The following is a 13,522-nucleotide window of genomic DNA, read 5'->3' as shown; positions in this document are numbered from 1 at the left end:
TAATTTTTAATTTTAAATAGTCAGTAATTGACTGAAACTGTAACGGTAATTATGTTTATTTAGCTATTTATTTTATTCTAATTACTCTTTATTTTCATATTTAAAAAATGACTGACGATGAAATACATTGTTTTTATAATAAAAATATAATACATTTATTTCTATAGCACCTTTTAAAAACAACAGCTTACAAAGTGCTTTGACAGAGAGCAGTTAACCGAAAGGAGAACAGAGCAGATATAAGTCGTATAGGAATACAGATAAAGAACAGCATAGGATCAATTATAAGCCAATCTCAGATACCAAGGAAAAGTAATCAAGTAATAAGAACGGAATTGAAAGGTAAAAGGACGACTATATAGAGAACAGAATAGAATAAAAAAAGACTAAGGTGGTAAACATTGCATAAAACCAAGACTATAAAAGTGGGTTTAAAAAGTGATTTAAAAGAAGTTAATGAGTCTGCGCGCCTTATCTCTCCTCGGGCAGCTCTTTCTGAAGTCGGGGCGCTCTGACGGCAATTGCTGGATTTTAGTTTCAACTTTGGGACAGTCAGAAGGGCGCCACGTAGAAAATGTATTATTCTGATAGTTATAAGAGCCAGACCTACATGAGCTTTAAAAGTGATCAGTAAAATCTTAAAATCATTCCTAAAATGAACAGGGAGCTAGTGCAAAGATGCTAAAATCAGGCTGATGTGATTGCGTCCGTAAGTCTAATGTTTAACAATGTTAAATAACATTTATGTTTAAAGTAGCTCACTGTGTACATTTGCATAGGGGTGAGGGGTGAACATTTACATTTATAAGTAAAATGCATCAATCTCATGCATTTTGAGAGGTAAATGAGCGCAAACATCTCATATAACATTTTTCACAGTCGGGAGATACTGTATTATACAATGCTTGTTATCCTACTGTGTCATTTTTAATTGGCGTAAACATGCTTTCCACTAGGACATGGAATAGTCAGCCGGTGTGGAAAAATACGGGGGTCTGGAGCATGCCACCCTCTGACCGGCCCAGACCGGTTGTATTTAGTTTGGCGCACACACGCATACGGAGCGATCATGTGGGGTCGGGACTGATACAGACAGGTAGGCACATGTCTCTATCATGTTTTGAAGCAGGGAAGTGGGATGGGCAGCTCAGTAAATTCAGTGGGAGTGTAAGTGTGTGAATGCGTGCACATGTTTCGGAGGCGGACAAAGAGGTGGGGGTCGGGTTTGACTGACTGACGGGTGACAGACACTCTGCTGAGCAACGGCAACACAACGCTAAATAACTTTATATTATGAATCGTGAAAAAACACTTTCAGTAGCTTGAAATGTTGGTTATTGATTCATTTTTCGGCTCTAAATTCAGTATCGGCATCTGTCTCAAAAATCCCATATCGGTCTTTTTGTGACAACAAAGCAACCAAATGAGCTCGATATCTCTGTCCTCCGCTGACCATTTAATGTCACCCTTTCAAACCTAAATGCTAAACCACAATAATTACAGAGAACATTTTTCACTCTATAGACCTCTACAAAAGTTTCGGAGCAATCAGCCTTCAATTTGAGACACTGACTGTCACCTCCTGCGGGGAGTTCAGGAGAATTAATTTGACATTTTACACTGGCAGAATAACATGTTGCAATCAGGGAGGCTCACAGAGGATGAGTGGAACGCTGACTGTTCACAAGCTGTTACATATTAAAAGACGTTATTGATACTAAAATGCCAATTTGAAGGGAAATTCTTGCTCTATTTCCCGAGTGTAATGACAAGTGAGAAACATTGAGAACATGTTGGAGCGGGGTGCAAAGAGACGTGTCTCTGTGTGTGAGAGCAGCGTAACATCAGTGCAAACAGCTGTCATGTAACTGACTGCAGCTCGTCTTGTGCTCTCAGTAGAATTTAATGTCCAACAAATTGGCACATCATTTGCAGAGCTTAATAGCGGTCCATAATTTAGGGAGTGACGTCCACTTATGCTATTCAGACACCACTAAAGGCTCTGAGGTAATAACCAGCGGCAGTAAACGCAGCCTTATTACAGTCATTTCTGTAGAGTGAGGGTGACTCATAACAAAGTCTTTAGCCACAATGGTTGTGTCTTTTCAAAATAAAATTGCCACATCGAGTGTGGTCATGTGGTCACAAAGGACAACAGGGATCAGAAATACAGTGTGTGGTGCATTATGGGTCAAACTGGTGAATGCTGTCTCTTCGTTTGTTACAAAGAAAGTTTGTATTCACAGTGTAACGTGCAGGTTGCACCGAGGATTTTATGTATGAGTCCTGGACGCTGCATACAAACTATCACACAGAAGTTTGTGAAAGAGAAAGAAAACACCGCTCTGTATTCTGTTCCACATCCACAGGGTGATGGTGAGAGGGATTGGGTCTGTGGAATGCAGTAGAAAGAAAAAAAGATGTATGTAGAGCTGCAATGATTTATCCACTGAAAATAATCAGCAAATATTTTGATAATTGATTCATAGTTTAAGTAATTTTTCATGCAAAGTGGGCGAATTTCTTGCTTTTCTCTGTTGTAGATCATGTTAAACTGTTCAAATACATGAATTTCGATTTTGAGAAGCTGGAATTGACATTTTTCCCCATTTTCTGATTTTATAGACCAAATGATTAACAGAGAAAATAATCAAGAGACTATTTGACAATTAAAACAATCATCAGTGGCAGCTCTAACTTTTACTGCATCTACTCAAGGCTCACTTATACTATTATATAATATTATAAAAGTAGAATAAATGCCTAAACATGATCAAATAAAGTTAAACTATTTATTACCATTCATAGTCTGAAATATGTAAGTTTTTATTCCTAAAGAAAATGTATGGCTGTTAATAGTATTTTTTAAGTAATAAAAGAGATTTCCAAACTTTCCTCTGTAAAAACTTTTTCCTCTTATATTTCAACAAAATGAAACTGGAATTGTGTTTGCTCTGCATCCCTACCAAGCTTTCCCCAACCTCCACCCTCTAAATATGGTCATTTGGACTGAAAAAACCCAAGATGGAGGCGACCAAACGCCCAAATTGAAGCGTCAAAATGGTCTTCTGCAAACTACTGGTTGATGTTTTTTTATAAATGCTAACTGTAATGCTAAAAGAGCAAAATAACATGCCTATATAGAGTTCTAGATACTTTACATTACCATAATCAATAGTAAAAAGTGCAAACAGGTCTGAGAGAACCCTCAGACCACTACAGGGTCACATAAATAAGAACTGTTAAAGCAAATACTATGAAAGCAAAGGAAAAAGGCATCAATATATTTTTAGTGCCATTAGAGAGAAGACACTGTTCACTCCTCAAATTACTGCTGAGCTCATTTACAGTGATGAATTAAGCTCCACACAACACGGAAATCACTACATGTAATGTCCATTTTGTTCAATTAAACCAAACGACTGCCTCGGTATAGACGGAAGATAATGAGCTCATTTGGAAGGAAAGTGTACTCAGATGAGGTCTTAATTTCCGATCAATGATGGTGATGATGTTTTCTGTTATTTATAATGCCCATTATAAAGGCTGCAACAATTAGCTGGATGCAGCCAACAGTGTCACTGTGAACAACTTCACTGCCAGCACTTTTGTTTTTAGTCTGAAGTGTAGTAAAAGCTGAGACTTTCCTCCTTAAAAAGCAGCACCATAGGTCATCGGGTCACATCGTACAAGGGCTGAGAAAGTTTTTAGTGAGAAAGGATCTGTCTTGTGTTAAAACTCTTGAAAGCATCACGATAGTTCACCTAATTAGGGTTCTTAACGCAATAATCAGAGTAAACCAATCAGAGGCAGAGTAGGGTGGGTCATGCCCTGAGTCGCTTTGATTACAATGAGAACGTGATGTCACATTTACACGAGACAGATCCTTTATAAATATAACCAAGAAAGTGATGTGGTGGTTAAAACAAATACAGGACTTTAACCCAGGAGACAGCTGTTTGTGTCCTGTTTGAAACTAAAAGTCAATGTTGAGTTATTTTAAATGAACATGGCAAACATAAATGTTTCACATTCTTCGCAAAATGTGTAATTATGTCGTTTATCTACAAACAAAAGTGAAATATTAAGTATTTATTTTTTGCAGTTTAATTAATGATGTGTGAATAATGTAAATTGACTGATTTATATATGGTTGATTAGAAATGTATATATTAAATGTGAATGCTTCTATGTTTGAAGCAAATGGGAAACAATAAGACATAAGATATATAAATATATGTGACTGGTAGGGGTTAATAAGTTAAACTTCATCCTACTCGTTTTTGGGAATTTCATTACATTGTGGGGGGAATTTCTTTTTAAATTTTGTGTGCTTTTTATTTTGGTTTTGGTTTTGTGTCATGTCTGAAATAAAGTATATATATATATATAAAAAAATAATGTAAAAAAAGTAACGTAACAAATGTCGAAAGTCTCATCTAAGCAACAATCTTTTACCAATTTTACCAAGTAGTTTTGGTGCACAAATCTAACCAAGCTGACCGTTTCACAACGTTAACGTGTGCTCAAGTTATAACAACGTCTTATATTTCACCATCATGCCACACCCACATACATTAATAACGAACGAAAAAGTAAACAACTTTTAAACACAAAGGTCTTAAGATGATACTGACCAAATTTGGGATTGAACTGGTTAAATCTCAAGGAGGAGTTTGACATATGTGGTTCTATGGGTTGGAAGACCGGTTGTTATTTTACATACACACACAGAAGCTTAATTATATTAAACAAACTTCTCCATTATGAAATCAGCTGTTAAACGTTCTTTAACAATACAACTGTTACATATTAATAGCAGCCGTCAGTCTTTCACACCTAGAAAAGAACGTTACATAATCTGCTGTGCTCTTATTTCCAGCTCCTTTTTGTCTTTTTATATTAAAAAAAAAAAGACAAACATAGCACACTGTTTGAATAATTGTCTGTAAATGTGCCTGGGCTGTAATGAGCCCTGAATATTGTTGGTAGCTCACAATGTTTGGTCACATGGCGAGGTGGGAACAGGAGGCGACATCCCGCGGGATTGCCTGTCTGCTCACACTGTACCAGCTTCTCACTGCTGACTGAATTATTCACAGCACAGATGGAGCGGGATCCTGCTCTGTATAATTCCCCGGCCGGCTGAAACAGGGAAAAGAATGTCGCAGAAATCTACAGACACTTTCTCTCTTTACTCTTGGCTCCCTGACTTTTACTCTCTAAACAAACTCTGTGTTCAGACTTTATTCCCAAGTACTTTAAAATGATCTTACGCCCTTTAACAAGCAGTTTCCAATGAAGGCTTCTGAGTAACAAACTGTGTGGTGTCGTCATGTTAGGCCTACATGTTTCCTCCCAGATATTAATATTTCTACATCAAACACAAGCGGAACTAACTGGAAATTCTCTTTATAACAAGTACAATGTATGATTACAGCATTTTAAACACTCACTATAAAAAACCTTTTTTTTACTATGAATTAGAGGCTGATCAATATGGAATTTTTGAGACCGATGCGGATACTGATTTTAGAGTGGAAAAATTAATCCATAACCAATATAGTAATTTTTGGAGCTGGAATAAAAATAGACCTTTTTTTTATATGGATTGTGCACCGATTTTTCACCACTCTGCAAATGTACCCAGAGAGCTACTTTCTCAAACATAAAACTCTATTAAACAATGTTTAACATTACAAACACTGTCAGCCAATTATATAAATGACAACTGAGAAAATAAATAATAAATAGGAATAAAATAAAGAGCTAAATAATGGCATTAATGTTCAGTTTCATTCAATTGCTGACAATTTGAGAAAAAAAAATTAAACACCATTTTTAAATCACCCCAAGCAGCATTTTCTGCCTTATACATTGTTTAAAAAAAGTACATATCATATATCATATATCACATATCGGACAGAATATACACTGATACCAATAGGCCGTTGGTCGGCCAATATTGGCTGATAATATCAGTAAACCGAGATATCTGTCAGGCTCTACTATGAATTAATAAGAAAAAAAAAGTTTCTCATCCTTTGGACACAACTACTTCAACCAAAAACACACACATGCATACACAGGTGCATTTTGTGCCGTTTTGGCTAATACGACAGATTTAACCAAATCTACTTTATCCATTAAAACTGTGTGAATAGCCCTTAGATAATGTGTGGGGGACTGAATGATGACTCACGGGAAGATTAAACAAAAGCTGACTTTGTTACACAAGAAGCTCAGAGAACAATAATGTGGGAAAGCGACTTTGTAACAGTTACAGAACGTACCACACACCTTCATAAAAGACAGTTTCTTTAAAGTTAGTTAGTGTTTGGAGTTATAATGAGAACCAAACCAACCACCATAATAACTCCAGATAACTGACAGATTGCTCCCTCATCATGATGCTCACAGTAAACTGAGTAAAGGCATCATGGGGAACTCCTAATTATATGATGAATAATTTTAAATATATGAATACTGTAACAATGTTATGTCTGTTGCTTGGACAGTTTTGCTTAATGATGACCTGAAATCAACAGATGCTGTTCTTTTTGTTAGCAGGAAGCTGTTGTGCGTTTTGTATTTAATATTAAGAGGAACTGCTCATAGATTTTGGTGGAAGGACAACCTGACAAAATGAAAAATGGCGACTCTTTTCTTTGACAACAGATGTCAGTTTTTATTGCAGGGAAATTAAGCTTAGATTAGATATTAACAAGAGCTGCAATGATTATTTAATTCATTTGTAACAGAAAATTATTCTGCATTTATTTGGATAATCGTTTTAGTAAAAAACAATATTATACATCTATTCTGTGCTGAAGTGCACTGCTGTTTACTGTGCACTGTTGTTGATTACAAAGTGCTTTACATAAACTACAAAATAAATGTATAAAAACAGCAGTGATATGGATAATTTAAAAATTCTTATCCTCCTTTTCTTTTTAAAGGGTAGCAACAATAATAAGTCATACTAATTATTGTGAAGTATTTTCCAAGTACACTTGTTTCTTTTTTATAGATTTATCTAATTATTTTAAATTTGTTTCTTAGCATGGAGCATAATCAATATAGTTTATATCTTTAGAATGCATTATAATGGTGTTTTTATTAAGCTGCTAACAACAATAGATGATAATAAGAATATTAGGAAATAACAGTTTGATTTACATCCACTTGGTGGTAAAACATTTTACAAGATGGTAAAAATTGTTTTCCAGGTTCAGGGCGATGGCAAAATAAGTCCTGTGGACTCCCCACACCAACCTCACTGTGCATTTATGGGGCAATTACAAGACTGTCCAATCACCGGCCACAGCCCAAGGACACAATGACCCTCCCCTGTGTTTAACAAATGGAGAAAGCTTTCTGCACTGCGCACCATGTAAGTGACATCTTGACCCCAACAAACAGAAGGAGCAGGTTGTCTTATCTCTTTGGACCGGGTCACCTCGACCAGAACTGACAATCATCGTGTTAAATTAAACCACAGGGGCTAAAAACACTGCACAGCTCAACTGAGAGCCAATAAAGAGCTTGTTTGAATGAAAGACATGCCAACAATGACAATGAGAGCTGCTGTCATCCATCAACAACACAGGCACCAAGGACAAAAAACTACATCTCCCACGGTGCCTAGGAGCACTAAGAGATCCCAAAGGAGGAGCAAGAGGACGTTGCTGGGTAAAAGGACATCTGGGCGACCGGATTCAGGTAAAATAAATAGATGGATGGTCTGCTGGTGGTGCTAAATCATTGTCTTTGTTGTGTTCTGTCCGCATGGAAACAGTTGCCATGTTGAATGTCAAAAAGCACAAAACCACAAAGACACCCACACACTCCATAAGCACTCTCACCAGCACTCCCATACACACGCCCACACATGTTCATACAATGGCCCCAGGCTCAGTACCTACTAACACACACACACACACACACACACACACACACACACACACACACAGACACACACACACTGGAATCTTCAACAATCACAAAACAAATGGGATAACCCAAATGATTGCACACACACTTACACAACCAGACCATTCAGAGGGCTCCTCCACGCTGATGAGCACTCTCTGAATCCACTTGTACATTTATTTGGTTTTAAAAGAGTCATCTCCATCCTGAATATGAATGCTGCCACGGCACTGAGTGCTCTGACTCAACATGCAAAATTATGATTATTCTAACCTGCCTGATTTGTTAAAAGCTTCTGATTAAAAAACCTTTACCGTTACAGCACCATCATAACCTTCAATACATGCAGGAATGTAGAGATTAGAGCACACTTTTGTGTCCTGACAAGAAGTACAACATATATTGTATGTAAATGTTGTTCTAAAGTATAACTTTAGAAGAACCAATATAGTGGAGAGTGGTTTATCCATTTAGGTATTCTTCTTTCAACTAATTAATATAAATCCGCAATAATGCAACAGAAACACTTCACATTACAGCCTGCAAATTACAGTGTAATTATTTAGCATATAGAGGCTAATTATAAATACTTACTGGGCAAGAAGACAATACCCTGATTAAAGGTATATTATGCAAGAATTGTCAATATCGGTTTGTAAACACAACATTCAAACGTGGCCCCGCCTCTTTGGCTCAATTAAAGTGAAGCAAACCCCAGATTTAGTCTCGTTTTGGATCCATTTTTATCCACTTGGTGTTTCACCTCACTATATATGTATCCTCTATTTTCGCAGCTTTATTCTAAAAAAATCTTTCATGCCTGAAGGAGAGACACTACAGGTCAATTGGGTAATTTTTAAGTTATAGCTATCACCATGAAACTTCTCCAGTTTGTTATTTACATTAAGACATTTTTTAGGCCTACACCTGGTCAGTAACCCAATTCCCTCTTGATTTCCACGCCTGACTCATCTCATCTGTAAGTCTATGTAGCCTACCTATTTTTCTGAGTTTTAAAGTGCACTACAAGTTTTGATTTTCCAGTAATATTAAAATAGTTTCCAGCGAATATCAGTGTTCAATGTGTATGTGCTGGATGGTGTGCGTACCTTATGAAAAGTAAGTATTTTATGGAGTTTCAGACGTTGTAATGTGACATGTAGTGTAGGGAATACATACTTCCTACGGGCACTGCACTAGTATAGTAAAGTATACACCTAAATGTTTGTTTTGGATGTTTTTTTTAAAGAAAACCACAAAAATTGACCAGTGCATTAAAAAAAACAATGTTTTTACTTGTAGTGTCTACTTAATTTCTTTTATCTTTAACTTAGTCTACTCTGAGAGAATGTGGTATTAATTTGAATATTTTCGTATGACCGTTTTGAAAAACAACAACAATGGAGACAAGCGGTGAGCACAAACAACAAAACAAGACTCAAACAAACGGCATGGTGAAAGCAGCACAGCCAGAACACAGTGGAAACAAGGACAAGGAGTGTCAGCGGTGACAGGTTAACAGTTATAAATGCTGATGAGAAAGGTGGAGTGAGGGGTCAAAGGTCAACCCCCAGAGCTCTGATCTGCCCCTACCTTTTCTGACGCAGATCAGCTCATGTACTCCACAGTTACGCTCGCCACCTGGAAAGACAATGCAGTTTCAATGAGCCACACTGTGATGGAGGGAACGGGGGACAGCACAAACATTATGGAAACACATTTAAATACGCTGGAACATTGAGACAAATTCCCAGGAAAGGACACAAACAACACAGAAATTAGACGCTGACAGACACTGGATGGGAACAGTCGGATGTGGGTGGTGGACAAGCTGCTCGAGTTTAAAATACACTAAGAGACACTACAGACATTTAAGACTTGATCACACAGCGTGAACATGATGGTGTGTTTAAATCTTTACATGGTACTGACACAGAGTCTTTGTTTTTCTAATGGACAAGAACCTCTAAATGAATATTTCAACAGCAGCTGATGACAGCAGGCTGACAGCTTCAGTTTCTTGTGTAGAGAAGATTTACATGATTGAAGGCTAGTTTGGTTTTTATCCACAATAAAGTGATAAGTGGTTCCTCTAATAGAGCATGTGTTATGTGTTTATGTAGAGTAGGGGTGGGTAATTAATTTTTCCAAGGGGCCACATGAGACACTGCGAGGACTGCGGATGGCCGGACCAATACTCTGAACTTAATTCTGCTCAAAATGAATTTAATCGCTTTATAAAGTGCAGTAAATAATCTGGTTTTGAGCTGCTACAGGAAAGAATACATGTTATGATAAGACTTTGTTAATGTAGATTAACTCAATCAGAAAAAATAGTAAAAACTCCAATCATTATCTCACTTTTACATTTATTTTAAACACAACATTCATTCAAAGCACAAAAACAATACAGAGCATGCATGCTATGCAGTAAACCAGCAATTTATTAACTTCATGCAAAAAGCAATAAGTGTTTTTCACAAGGTAACACAAAAAGGTAGCACAAAAAGTCTACATTATAATGCGTCCACTATAAGAGTGGAGTGGCTCCTTTAAGAGGCAGGGCAGTCAAAAAGGGAACTAAAGTGGGAAAATAGGAGCCATTGAATAAATATCTGGGTAAATATTGTTCACTTGTTGCAAGTAAGAAGAATCTTGATAACACTCATATCTGCCCGTTAAATATGACGCTTAGCTTATCACTGCAACTTTTGCCACATTTCCAAAGCCCACAGCATGATCAAATCTTGTGTGCTTGATTGTATAGCTTTGTGTCACTCTTTCTGTCAGCAGGCAGCAGAGATAAAGCTCTGAGACTGTCAGATGCTCTTTACATGCAACACTCTGGCTTAATAGTGAAACTGCTTGAATAAATTGTGTGTGGGGAAAGCAAAGTTACTGTGTGATGTGACTCCAAAAAGCTCAGTTATCGATAAAGCCTCCTTACAGACATGTTTTTTAAGTATGTTAAAATACTGTAAAACAAACAAATAAATAAATAAATAAATACCTATGGTAATTAATATTTTTTCACATGATTTTCCTATAATTTCCCATAATAATTCCCATAATAAAATTGGGCCGAAAGGTTGACTGCTGGGAGGGCAGGGCCACCATCTGCAGATTCAGTCATACATGTTTTCGCTCTGAGCTCGAAGTTCTTGGCTTCGTATAAGTTTTTTGCCTGTGACTTTGATTGGCTTTCAAAAATAGTGACACACCTAATCTAGCCTGCCTGGTGAACGTTTGAATCTCAAATTGTAGGGAAGTGCACAGACATCTCTAGTGACAAACTTTACACAGATACAAGTCAGTATAGTCAAGATCAGACAATTTAGGGGATATAAACATAAGAAAAACACATTTCTGAGTGTCATCTAGTGTCACAAGTCTTAGAAACAAAACCTACGCAGTTAGATGCACATGTGAAAACCACTTAAGGGGAATTTAAGGTCTGAAGTGGACTTTCTGTAAATTGCCAGAAAACTGCCAGTGAGGTAACCCCAGTGCTGTCTGGTCTGAAGGGAATTTGGGATGCAAAGGCTTTAGCTGTTTATTGTCACAGTCCATTTACTGGTCAGAGCTTAGAGTCTTTTCTAAACTGACACAACATGGACTGTGGGAGCTGATAGCTAGGACTTTTGCCCATATTGAACACTTGTGAAGCTGAATGTGTTGTGATCTTACTAGCTTTTATTCAACCCACTGCCAAAATGCCACAAATTTGATGAATTCTACCTTCTCAAATGTGAATCTTTAACTGTTTTCTATGATAGTAGTAAGAATATGTTTGGGTTGTAGGTTGTTTAGAAAAAACAAACAATTTTCATATTGGCTTAATATGAGCCCTGAAAAATTCAAAGCAGCTACAATAGCGACTTGTCAATCACAAGGTAGCCTTGCAACCCACCAAGTCTTCAGTCATGATAGTGATTCTGTGAGTCCACTGGTTCACACCACTGCCTTGAGCTAAATGTGCCAACATGTTGACAATGACCACACTAACATGCTGATGTGTAGCAGGGATAACACTTATCATGTTCAGCGTGTATCAGCATTCTTATGCTTGCTATGTAACGCTACACACAAAGTACAGCTGATTGTGGAAGCATTTGTTCATAAAGGGCAAATAACATTTTGACCTGATGATGGCACTTTATGAAAAGTCAAAATCAATCCAATAGTATTTCCAAGTATTTCCTCCAAAACCACAAATGTCAACCTCATGGTGGCACTAGAGAAAAAGTCAGCAGATCACAAAAAGTCATGAGGACTCATCCTCTGGGGACAATGAATAGCCATGTTTCCATTAAAGTCAAAGCGAATTTGAAGCAAAATCTTAAAATGACGCATTAAAAAAATTGCGAATTAGGGACGTTTTCATCAGCTGGTTTAGAGCGAATAAACAAAGCTGCATCAACCTACTTTGGTCAGAAGATGGCAGTGTAACATACTGCTGTAGGCTAATCCGTCAGTAAACAGTAGAAGAAGTCGAGATTACACCAGAGAGAAAAGACAAAAATTTAGGCCACCCACAATAGAAAACTGAGACAAGTCTTCAGGAATTTGATTCAACTGGGCAACTTATAATCGTTCTTTCATGTCAGCTCGGAAACAGCTGATCAGTCATGTGAGTTAAATGTTCGCTATGTCAGAACAACAGAAAAATCGTTTCCGTCGTTTAGCGTATTAACTATTTTTCTGAGAAGACGAATACCACCTTAAGCGAGCGTAAAAGCTTTTATGCACATTTCTGAAAGTTTTATCAAACATTGGTGTTTCCATTAAGCGTTTCTCATGCAAATCGTCAAAATGTGCATAGAAATTAGTTGATGGAAACACGACTAATGTCTGGTGATGAGACTGCATTTCTACCAGTGTTTCCTCATTGAAATCTTATCAAGCATGATGTCATCCCAGTGGCCTGGACCCAATGGATGACAGCTGCAGGTGTATGAGTGCCCATTACAGCATTATAATAGTATGATACAAAGATAATTAGATACTATTATTCAGGCTGGACTTCAACAAAGATCTCACTGTGGTTTTCCTCAGCAGGGCTTCCAGACAGTGCCTGTAATTCAGTACTATTACTCACTCTTGTGAGGGCCTCCCGGTCTCTGAGCTCTGCCTCTGGGATGTGTCTACAGGTTGGGGTTTCAAATAGCTCTGGCTGTTTTCAACTGTGACACTGAAAGCACTGAGAGTAATGGTGTTATGGTGGTGTAATGGTTGTAGAGACACATTGCCTTTGCCTCAAGATTTTTTTTTCATGTTATTTTTCTTACCAAGCTAACATTTAAACTACAGAATGACGTATCTATAAAAGAGTCGTGTAGAACTTGAGGAAATTTAACTCACACAAAGTTAATCAACAGAACTGCAAACACAAAAAAATCGGAAAATCAAAAATTATAAAAAATGTTTTACTACCTGTAGAAGAACAACATCCATATCTATACAGTAGTAAGTAGTAGTACCTGAAATAAAAAATGATTTTGTATATGGCCAGGAGCAAACACAACTAAGCCATTAAATAATTCATTCATGAGAACTACCGCTAACAAGTGGCTAATCAAATTTGGGGCGT

At 37.2% G+C, this 13,522-nt stretch overlaps 1 protein-coding gene across 1 annotated transcript in view; it reads right to left on the bottom strand.

Annotated features, from left to right (window-relative positions):
- Positions 1 to 13,104, bottom strand: part of syt14a (synaptotagmin XIVa) — a 43,215-nt gene extending 30,111 nt beyond the window's left edge. Inside the window, exons 1-2 of the mRNA XM_059352775.1 lie at positions 13,031 to 13,104; positions 9,526 to 9,573 (exon numbers count right to left, since the gene is read on the bottom strand). The gene's annotated coding sequence lies outside the window, so the exon portion shown is untranslated. The remainder of the gene's footprint in view (positions 1 to 9,525; positions 9,574 to 13,030) is intronic.
- Positions 13,105 to 13,522: the final 418 nt, after the last annotated feature.

The sequence above is a fragment of the Centropristis striata genome, chromosome 16, assembly GCF_030273125.1.
Source record: "Centropristis striata isolate RG_2023a ecotype Rhode Island chromosome 16, C.striata_1.0, whole genome shotgun sequence".
Classification (NCBI taxonomy): domain Eukaryota; kingdom Metazoa; phylum Chordata; class Actinopteri; order Perciformes; family Serranidae; genus Centropristis; species Centropristis striata.
Note: the sequence above shows the minus strand (reverse complement) of the source record. Positions and strands in the feature narration are given on the sequence as shown.